The sequence below is a fragment of the Dromiciops gliroides genome, chromosome 1, assembly GCF_019393635.1.
Source record: "Dromiciops gliroides isolate mDroGli1 chromosome 1, mDroGli1.pri, whole genome shotgun sequence".
NCBI lineage: Eukaryota > Metazoa > Chordata > Mammalia > Microbiotheria > Microbiotheriidae > Dromiciops > Dromiciops gliroides.
The window spans coordinates 193,921,436-193,932,667 of NC_057861.1; the positions used below are offsets into that span (position 1 = coordinate 193,921,436).

General features: G+C 37.8%; 1 pseudogene; it reads right to left on the reverse strand.

The window, feature by feature from the left end:
• Positions 1-6,547: 6,547 nt before the first annotated feature.
• On the reverse strand, positions 6,548-10,850 carry LOC122746944 (annotated as a pseudogene).
• Between the last annotated feature and the right edge of the window lie 382 nt (positions 10,851-11,232).

Sequence of the window (11,232 nt, forward strand, 5' to 3'; positions counted from 1 at the left end):
AAAACTGCATCAAGGATGGTATAGCATCCCACATTAGGGAGGTTATAATGTAACTCCTTTCTACCTTTCTCAGTTCACTTACAGGGAAGATATTGATAAACCACAGTGTCTAGAAGAGGCCAAACAAATGGTCAAGACCTTGAGATTATACCCTATGAGACAGGGTTGAAGAAACTGGGGATATTTACCTTGAAGAAGAGTAGATTTAGAGAGATATGCTGACTTTCTTCCAGTAAGAGGGATTCCACTTTGTAGAGGTTTTTTTGGTTGGTTTTTATCTCAAAGGACAGAACTTACAGCAATGTGAAGTTGCAGAAAAGCAGAGCAACTAGAGCTATACAAGTTTGGAAAGGACTATGTCATGAGGGGATGGGTTCTACCTCACTGGTGATCTTGATATGACCTAGATGATCTCTGAGGCCCTTTCCAACTCTGATTTGGTGAGGTTCTCTATACTGAAAGAATTTCTAAGAGTCCTTCCAGCTCAATATCTGTGGTTCCATGAAACCACAAGAGGATTTAGAAAACAAAGAACATTAATTATTGCCTACCATTCTCATCAATATCATGATCTCATGTCCTCAGGAGCTTTGTCTCTATACTGTCTGTCATTCCATTTCTAATTGGACTTTTTCATAAGTTTGTGTGTCTTTCTCCAGGATAAAGCCTTAAATCCTGGTACAAAGGAGAACATGATTTGTCCTTTTTACTGGGAGAATAGACACCCCAGAGTGGAGAGATGAGTGATGGTGTCGGTTTGTACCTTCCTGTGGTTGTTTGGAAAGAATTTAGGGACTGGAATAAACTAGTCAAAGTGCTCGTGATGGTAGTCACTGATGAGAACTGGCTCCATACTTAGGGAATTAGATTCTTTTCTAAGAGGGCATTCCTTAAGCTCTCACTATGCTGACTATCAAGAAAAAAAACAAAACAGGGAGAAAGGTATCTTCTCAGATTTAGAGTTCATAAAACTTTAGAGATTAAATTATAATATAATGTTGTTTTTTGTTGTTGTTGTTTTTTCCTTCATTCTCAAAGAGGACCATGACATCAGGGTGATGTCATGGCTTGTGGTGAATTGGATTTAAGTAAGGGAGGGCTGTGCAAAGTCACCAACCTCACTCCCTCCTCCAGAGTCATATGGGTCCAATGGCAAGATATCTATCAGGATGACTGGAGATGGTCCCAGATGTTTAAGGAAATTTGGATTAAGTGACTTGCCCAGGATTACACAGCTAGTAAGTGTCTGAGGTAAGATTTTAACTCAGGTTCTCTTGACTCCAGGGCCAGTGCTTTAACCACTGTGTCATCGAGCTGCTCCTATAATATAATAGCTTGAATTTATATATGACTTTAAGGTTTGCAAAGTGCTCTACAAATATTATCTCAGTTTATCTTTACACCAACCCTGAGACGTAGGTACTATTATGATCCTCATTTTATAGATAAGGAAACTGAGGAAAACAGAATTTAGATTACTTGCCCAGGATCACATAGCTAGTATCTGTCAGGATTTGAACTCATGACTTTCTGAATCTATTCTATCCATTGTGCCACCTCATTTTATAGATAAAGAAACTGAGTTTCAGAAAAATTAAATGACTTGTTTGAGGTCACACAAATACTGGAAGCATTTCTATCTACAGACTCCTAGTGCAGTGTTTTTTGAACACGCTGATGCTGCCTCGCTCATCACCCTTTCTGGTGACTCTTTAAATGTCTTTAAGAACAAACAAATCTGTTTTTCCCTTGATTGGGCTTTAATTTGGTGTATTGTTTCATCTGTTTTGTTCTCTTAGTTTATATCTTGAAAATACAGAGCACTTCCTAAAATCTTTGAATTTATGGTATTTATATAAAAGGAGCTAATTGACTTGGTAGTTAGGATTGTCATATTTATCCTTCTGTAATGGAAAGATGGAGAAAGTTTTGGTCTTATTTTAACATGTATACTTGTTAATCCTTACTCAGAAGCCCTTATACCCGTGGACAGAATATGTTGCTTCTATTCATACTACTATTACTAATTAGAGTCCCTCCTTTTTATAAATATCTGTTAGGACCCCTGCAGTGCATGTGGCACTGTTCTTTCTTCCCTTGTGGCTTTTCTTCTAGGACCCAGTGGTGTAATTAGGACAGTACTTCATCTCTTATGCTTCAGAACATCCTTAGAAAACACTTGGAATCAATGGCTAGAGAATTAAGGGACCTTAGAGATTATTTAGTTCCAATCCCTCACAATTCAGAGGAAGAGATTAAGACCCAGAGAGTTTGAATGACTTTTCCCCAGGTTACACACGTAATAAGTAGCAGCGATGTGATTTGACCTCAGTTTTTCTGATTCCAAATGCTGTATAGTTGCCACTATGCAACATTGTCTCACTCTAGTTCTCTCCTTTGCATGGATAACTGAGGCACAAGAAGTATGGGATTCACAGGCTTTCAATACTGTATAGAGTCAGCAACAGAGCTTGGAATAAACCCTAGGTGTCCTAAATCACTCCATTCCTTCATATTTTGACCTTTCCCACCTCCTACTCCCCAAATTCAGTACTCTAGTTAATTGCTTTAGTCCTCATGTGAACAAACTCTTTGGAAATAAACAAAAGAAAATTTGCAGGAACAGAAAGTCAAAATAGGCATTCCAGAAGGAGGCGGGAGGGCAGATAGGAGGAGTTATTTTGTGCTGCTTGACATGGTTTTATTTAACCTAATTTTGAACAGGAGAAAAAATGTCAGCAGTGAGGTTCCCTGCTTGTTGGGCACTTAGCAATTTCTGACAGGTAATCAGAAGTGATGACATATTGCCAAAGTAAAGATCACACATCTGAAATTGTTGCTTTACCCATGAATATTGGAAGATATATCTTATTTTTTTATTCTCCAGTAAACAATTTAGTAAAAGTGATTAAAACTATTCTTTTTAATGCTTAATACCTGATCTTATAATTTATGATTAGTACTTTAGAATGTCATATTGGCAATATGTTAATAATACTGACAATATGATTAGACTCCAAAAAATATTTACTTGTTAGTGAATAACTTTCATTCTTTCTACTTTAAAGAGCCTATTCAGCTATGATCAAAGCATCCCCTCTACACCTTTTGTAGCCACTAAATGTTAACAAATACTTGCAACATTTATTTTAGTGAAAATATAGAAAAATTAGTTAAACATGTCTGATAATTGATATATAAAAGCCATTTATATTCTCATGAATATATATTAGGATTAATTCTGAGGCACTTAGGTTAAGTTTTGTTTGAATGGAATAACTCTAAGCTAAGCTTCCATAAAATCAGTTTTGCTAGAGAACTGCTAAAATGTAAATTTTAAAAACAGATGTTAAATTTTTTTCTGGTGACAAATGTCTTTTGTCTTCTTTGAAATTCCTACTTTATTATGTGTTGAACACATGTATATTTTATTTAGGCTGCACCTTAAAGAGAAGTTTTTAAAGTTAAAATAAAGAGAGGCATTTGAGTAGGGATTTGAAGTATATTTGTTAATATAAGGTTAGCAGCAAGTCAGTTATTTAAATTGTTTTTTGAATCAATCAAGACAGTGGAAAACCAACCATAAAAACTTTAACCTTCATGAAGTGAATGATTTTTGTGCTTTTCAAAGTACCTAATATTTTTTTCTGCCCTCCCCCACTCCCATCGTATGTTATTTAAATGCTGATAATCTTGTTCATGGTAATTTCAATGAGCCACTGCAGACATATAATGCTTCCTTTTTTAATAGGTGCAAAGTGAGTTATTGTCACCAAGCAGATATGAAAAAGGGATGTGAAAAGAGAATCCTGCCTAATCTCTGTAATAAGGGCTTGCAAGGGTGCTAACATGGTCACCTGAATTATGCATGTCTATTGTGTTCAAATATCATAAATCGATGCATGAATACCCTCCAAATCATTTTCAGTTCATGAACATTTATATACAGAGCTCTTGAGCACTGCAAAGACAATTAGTCATATTTGTATGCCGGAATTAATTGAGAGTGAGATGCGGGAGGCAGAAAGAGAGAACAAAGAATGCTTTTTGTCAGTTCTTCCAACTGACAGGGATAATTAGATATATGAAATTGAAATTCCTCAGCAGGGGGTTTCTGTTGACAATGAATTTTCTTTTGATTCCATTCTGTTATTCTTTTCTGCTGTCATCTGTGGCCATTTGTTATTCAGCTTGAAGCTTAAAAAAGCAAAGCATTCCGCTTTTATGAGTAGATGATGTCAGTTTGTACACTGCTGGGAAATAGATATTAAATGTAATCTTTAAACTAAAAAAAAAAAAGAGGAGAAAATAAAATCAGTTAAAGAGACAGCACGCTGTTTACCCAGCCTGCAGAGTGGAAACTTTGTAAGGCAGACTAAGAACTTGTTCCTTGGTTTTTGAAGTTGTTCAAGCTCCATTAATCCTACAGCTGGGCTGCTGGCATGAGCCCTTCTTCTTAGAGGTTGCAAATCATTGCAGGGGAAACCAAATTTGAGGTATCAAAATGGCACTAGACTTTAGCTGTCCTGTGATCTTACTCAATTCACATCATTCTTTCCCTTATCTGCTTAGGTTAATTTGTATCAAGGGCCACCAAGGCATCATTCATATATTTTTTATTTAAATGTTGTTTCTCTTTCTACTCAAAATATTAGCCTACATCAGAAGCAAACCCAAGGATAATCAAGACAAAAATAAAACAGCAAATCATCTTTTCTGCAAATACTATTAAAACTGAGCTATTGATAAACTCAATTTAAGTGATATTCTACTAATTAAATAGGAGGGTAATTAGAAATCAGCATATCATTTGCTACTCTTCCTGAAGATTTTTCATCTCTGTGAAGTTATGCTTCTCCTCATTCTTTTATACTATTCTTTACTTCTCCCAGTTACTTTTGGGAGAGGATGTCACTGGCTGTATAATTCAATGCTTTGAATATTAATTCTAGCTCTACCACTAGTTTGCTACTTTACCCAAGGTCCAGGTATTTCATCAATTTTTATTATGAAGGAGATTAAAGAGATGGAATTAGCTGTAGATCTTCCTCTAAGCCTTTAAAAAAAAAAAACAAAATAGGGGCATCTAGGTGGCGCAGTGGATAAAGCACTGGCCCTGGATTCAGGAGGACCTGAGTTCAAATCCGGCCTCAGACACTTGACACATACTAGCTGTGTGACCCTGGGGAAGTCACTTAACCCTTATTGCCCTGCAAAAAAACAAAACAAAACCAAACAAACAAAAAACCAAAAAACCAAAATAAAAACATTTCATGTACTCTCCTTTGTAATCAAGTCAAGTCAAGAAGCACTTAATAAGCTCTTGCCAGGCATTGTGTGAAGCCCAAGGATTACAAATACAAATCAAAAGAAAGACAATCCTTATCCTCAAGGAGCTTACATTCTAATGAGGGATGACAACATATAAAAGGAATCTGAAAATCAGTAGTGTGGGGAAATTACTCCCACAGGAACAGAGAAAATTCAGAATCAGCAGTGGAGCCCAGAGAAGAATGAGAAAATGGCTTGCCTATACATTTCCTTAAAATGGAGGCTTTGGGGGACAGCTAGGTGGCACAATGGGTAGAACATTGGCCCTGGGGTCAGGAGGATCTGAGTTCAAATCCAGCCACAGACACTTAACACTTACTAGCTGTGTGACCCTGGGCAAGTCACTTAACCCCAATTGCTTCACCAAAAAAAAAAAAAATGGAGGCTTTGGAATGAATCATCCAATCAGAAGAAGGAACCCTAGGAGTAGCAACTGGAGGGCCATAGGTAGAGTGAATTCCCAAGGTGAGGAGGCTGCTGTGGCATGGCAGAGCAAGTCCAAGAAGTCAGGAATGGAGCCTGGAGAGGAATTAAGCCATAAGTGATATTAACACTCACTATGTGCAGGCACTGTCCTAAATGCTGGAGATTAGAGAAAAAGCAAAAACAATCTATGTACTCGATGAACAGCATTCATTCTTTTTAAACTTATTTTTTATTTTGAAATTAAACACCAAAAACTAGCATTTTCATATATACAGCATATAACTTAGAGGGGAGATTGTTTATGATACCATGAACCTCCATATCATATCATTTGCTTTTAAAAATATAATAAATTCACACCATGCTTTCAAAACTGTTGCCATTGTTTGTACTTCTTGCTGATCTGCCCTCTGTTCTCTTCCATACATAAAAAGAGGGGGTTTTGCCTCATTATTGTTAACCTCATATTTTTCTTCTGGTCCTTCCTATTAAAAATGGAAAGAAAAAAAAGCCTTTTAAACAGTCAAACAAAATGAATCCACAAAGTGGCCATAACCAAAAATATATGTCAAGAGTTTCATGTCATCCTTCATAATGGTTCTACACTAGTATATTTCTCTTCTCTTTACTGTATTAGAACCTTCAGAATAGAACCAATCCACATTTAGCTCCTGTTTTCTTATTTATCTTTCTCAATATCCTCTGAAGATAAAGTTTTTTGTTACTGTTCTTCAATGAATTTATTGTCTTAATCTAAAATTCTTCATAGAAAATGACAGATTTTGATGTTTTAACTATCAGCTGCACACTCTTGGGCTCTGAGGAAACTTGCCTTCTTCTGAGCAACTGTCTTTTTTTTCTGGGTGAGGGACATTTTGGGATGGTTTCAGCTTTTTAACTTCCCTTTTGGGTTTCTTTTCATACATTGGATGTCCCTATACACAAGCATGAATTTTCTTGTACATCTCCATCATGTTGGGAGTTATATTGTTCTTTATGTAATGTAAGAATTGTTTTTCATCTTCTTCCATGACATAATGCACATAATCTGCAACATTTTGGACCATGATGTGTTTATGATGTACTTCAGTATTGAATTCCTTGCTTTCTGAATCATACCCAGGGAAGTGTTTGATACTGTGAGGAAGAGACAGATCCCTATCCATAGCTCCCTTAAGGACTCCAAAGACTTTGTTTTCAGTGGTAGTTCTAGCAAGACCTTCACGCATGTAGCATGTAAAAGCACCATGCTGACCATCAATACTTTCCACATTGTATTCATCTCCAGTCACTTCCACCTGATCTTTATAGATCCTGTCCATGCCACATCTATTAAGGAACCTGCAGGCTAGCAGCAAGCCTGTACAATAAGTAGAAGCACAGTTTGTCAGGCCAACCTCCACACCATACTTTCTTCTGCCTCTGTTTGAGTGATAGGACACCTTTATATAGCTCTTTTCAATTGCTCAAATAAATTTACATTTTTAGGTCTCATGACCCCTGTTTATATTTCCAAATTTCAACCCAACTCTGGTCATTTTATCAAAAATACTGGAAAGTCCTGTGTTCTATTAAGGGTACATTTTCTTCCTTATATGATTATGCTCAGCTTTGAAGAGTAAGCTATTCTTGGCTATAAGCTTACTTTTTGTTTTTAGCCTTTTGGAATATTGTACTGCAAGATCTCTCATTTTTAGGAAGCTTCCAGGTCTTGTGTGATGCTACGTCTCCTTGGTACCTAGACTGCTTTTCTTCAGTTCAATTCAATTCAATAAACATTAATTAAGCACCTACTATGTGACATTCACTAGCTGTGTAACCCTGGGAAAGTAATTTAACGTGTGTTTGCCTTAATCCACTGGAGAAGGAAATGGCAAATGATACAAAAAGAGACAAAAGACGTCCTTGCTCTCAAAGAGCTTGCAATCTAATGGGGGAGATAACATGCAAACAAATATATACAAGGAAAGCTGTATACAGGATAGTAGGCCTCCACCAGTCTCGGACTGAAGCACCTTGAAGAGCCACAGGCCACAGTGTGACTGTGCAGTCCGATGTGGGAGCCGCAGCTCCTGAGTGACTTATAACCAGTAACTGCCACATCCCGTGTTGTATCTACCTCCAGGGTGCTGGCCTGGGCAGATCAATATGGAAAACAAGCTGTTGCCCATGCAACAGGTTTTCCCTCTCCACGACATTGGTGGATCCAAAGGAGAGGCGGAGCCGATACAGTTTGGCACCAGTGCCACCGCAGGAGTTGCCAGAGGGATGTGATGTCCAACACCCAACTGCCTAAGGGACTCCGACTCCTGATTTTTCCTTGGGGTTAACTCCCGAAGCCTTTCCCATATATGGGTATAGCTGCAAGGCAGTGGAGGTTTAAAATCAGTGTTCCTTCCCCTAGGCAGGTTGCCTGCCAAGGCTAATGAGCCCCACCTGCCCGAAGTGACTGGTTTTAAGGTGCCAGTGACTCGCCTTTGCCCCTTCTCCTGTTAGTGGAAACAGTTCTGCCATGAGGAGGCCAGGAGTTGGGCTTCGGTTGTCAGAGGCTATTTGAGATGCACGCTATTGGAGCATTTTATAGAGAGTGGGAGCTTATCCCCACTCCCACCCGGGCATGACAATTGACTAACGGAAGGGACTCGAATTAAGAGGGATTGGGGAAAGCTTCTTGTAGAAGGTGGAAGTTCAGTTAGGACCTAAAGGAAGCCATGGAAGTGGACAGTTAGAATGGAGGAGGGAGAGCATTCCAGGCATGGGAGGCAGTCAGAGAAAATGCCCAGAACTGAGAGATGGAGGATCTTGTTCTTGGGACACCCAGGAAGCCAGTGTCACTGGATCAAAGAATGCATGTTGATGTGTAAGAAGACTGGAAAGATTAAATTTCATTGGACTCTTTCTTTCCTCCCTCCATCCCACACCTCTTACCTCCAGGAAATGATCTATAGATTGTTTTTATTTTCATTTTGTCCTCTAGTTTTAATAGATCTGGAGATTTTTCATTTATAAGCTCTGAAAATATAATATTCAGTCTCTAAAAATAGTGACTTTCAGGGAATCCAACAATCCTTAAATTATTTATCCTTAACATTTTTATGTAAATAGCTTTTGAGAGAAAATATTTTACATTTTCTTTTATTTTTCCATATTTTATTTTATTTAAATATTTCTTGCTCTCTAATTAAGTAATTGATTTGTTTGTCCTAACTTAATTTTCAGGGAACTTATTACTAACTTCAGTAAGGTTTACTACTTTCTCTTCTAAGTTATTTTCCTTCCAATTCTTTCCTCCAGAGGTTCTATTTTATTTTTTAGTCTCTTGCTTTATTTCAACTAGGTATTCTTGGAATCTTTGTGGAAAATACATTTTTTGCTGTTTGTGATTGTTAGGGAGTTATTGCCTCTTTTTAAAGTTGGATTTTTGGGTATAATTACATCTACAATAATTCTTTATAATGGTCAATGTCTTCTTTTGTTTACTCTTCAGCCTTAGTTTCTGAATTGGGTCTTTGTGCCAGGACTATGCTCTTCCCTCCCCACCCTTCCCACTTTGCTTTTCAGTGGGTTGTTTGGCTTTGCTTGATCTTGCTCTGGGTCACCTGGGTTCACCTCCACCTTCTGGGATTAGAACTTTACTTCCTCCACTGGCCTCCAGATCTTTGAAGTTCAGAGCACTAGACTTTCTATAGTATCTCAGGACAGATGCTTTGGAGTCCCTGAACACTTGAACTATATCAATCCGAATGTTTCCATGCTATACTGGTTGTTGCCAGTCCTTGTAATATCCAAGGTTCCACAGAAACTGTGGGTTTCTGACCACCCTGAGACTTGCTCTGCATATAGAACCTTGAAGGTTCCATTGGCTTCTGACTCATCTCTGGGTGGATACTGTCTTGATTGCTTTCATTTCCCCTGACTTTGCTTGGGGCCTCCTTTCCTATTGCTCACAAGCTTCTGGCTGGCTTTTTTGTGCAGTTTTGTGGTAGAAAAAAGTAATTTATTGTCATTTCTCATTAGATTCCTTCAACATTATTTAGTTTGGAACAGATTTCAGGATTTTCTTGAAGTAGGTATGTGGGAACTAGGATTTCAAGAAAAGGCTGTATGATCATTGGGTGAGTATATTGTAGGGGGCATTCATGCTGGAATAGGTGGTCTATGAGGTCCTTTCCAGTTCTGACATTCTGTTATTCTATGATACGTATGTATCACACATAGCAAGGAAGAACAAAATAATGGAATAAGAAGTAGTCTTTGTGTAAATTCTCACTTGAGAGCTGTAATTATATAAGACATCAGTGATGTACAGAGTCTTGTTTTGCTTTCCTCTCATGCATGTCCTTTGCATATGCTACATAGATCCTACATTTTATTCCAAGCAATCTGCACAAGTGTTACTCTTTCCTTCCAATTTGTGCTTTTCCATTCTGTTTTCCTGGCATATGTTTTATTTTCTACTGACTTTTTCTGCCCCCTGTTTCCACAGTGTTTGGTAGATTTCTCCCCCTTCCTTCATCACAAATGACAATTTCTTATCAAAATAGGCATTTTGATGACTGATACTTTTAAATCCACAACAAAAGTTATTTTTTGTCAAAAACAAAGCTCATGCTGAGTGATAGTACCCATTATGTTGCAAATAACCACCATGAATGTGTATATATCATAAGGGTAGCTAGTTTTGAGGGTAGCTAGAAGCAAAGAGTATAGAGTGTCAGATTTAGAGTCAAGAAGATCTGAGTTCAAATTTAGCTTCAGACATTAGCTGTGGAACCCTGGCCAAGTCACTTAACTCTTTTGCCTCACTTTCCTTATCTTAAAATGAGCTGGAAAAGAAAATGGCAAATCATTCCAGTATGTTTACCAAGAAAACCCTGAATGGGGTCATGAAGAGTCAGACATAGCTGAGATGACTGAACAACAACAAAAACTATTTTGGTGCTGGCAGAAAGATAGGGCAAGAGTTGCTAACTCTCATTATGTTACTGGACACTCCATGCAAATGATCTTCAAACTCCATTTGATAAGACTGTGAAGGCAGGGTCCAGTTAAAGATTTAAGTCCTACCTTCCTGCCAGCTCCAGATTTATCATCTTCCCTATATTGTCAAAACTACTAAAGGTGAAAGAACCAGTAATAGCAACATTTTCTAAATTTTATTGGTTATTAAGGCATAAATGATGGGAACCTTGGGGAAAAATGACTGTTCCAACTTAGAATGTGTTATAGAGGAGAGGAAAGCTGGGCATTGTCTGACATGTAGCATAGATTTGAGGAGAGCAGATTCTAAAAAGTTCAGAAAAAGGACATGTAGTATCTTAAGTAAATCTATGGAACTTCAGGGGAATTCCACCCAGGAGGGATGAGAGGTTTTCTCTCACTTGAGGATTTCAAGTAAAGGCTAGGTAGCCTCTTGTTTGTTACTTTGTGGAAAGGATTTATGTTTAATTATGGGTTAGACTAGATGTTATTCCA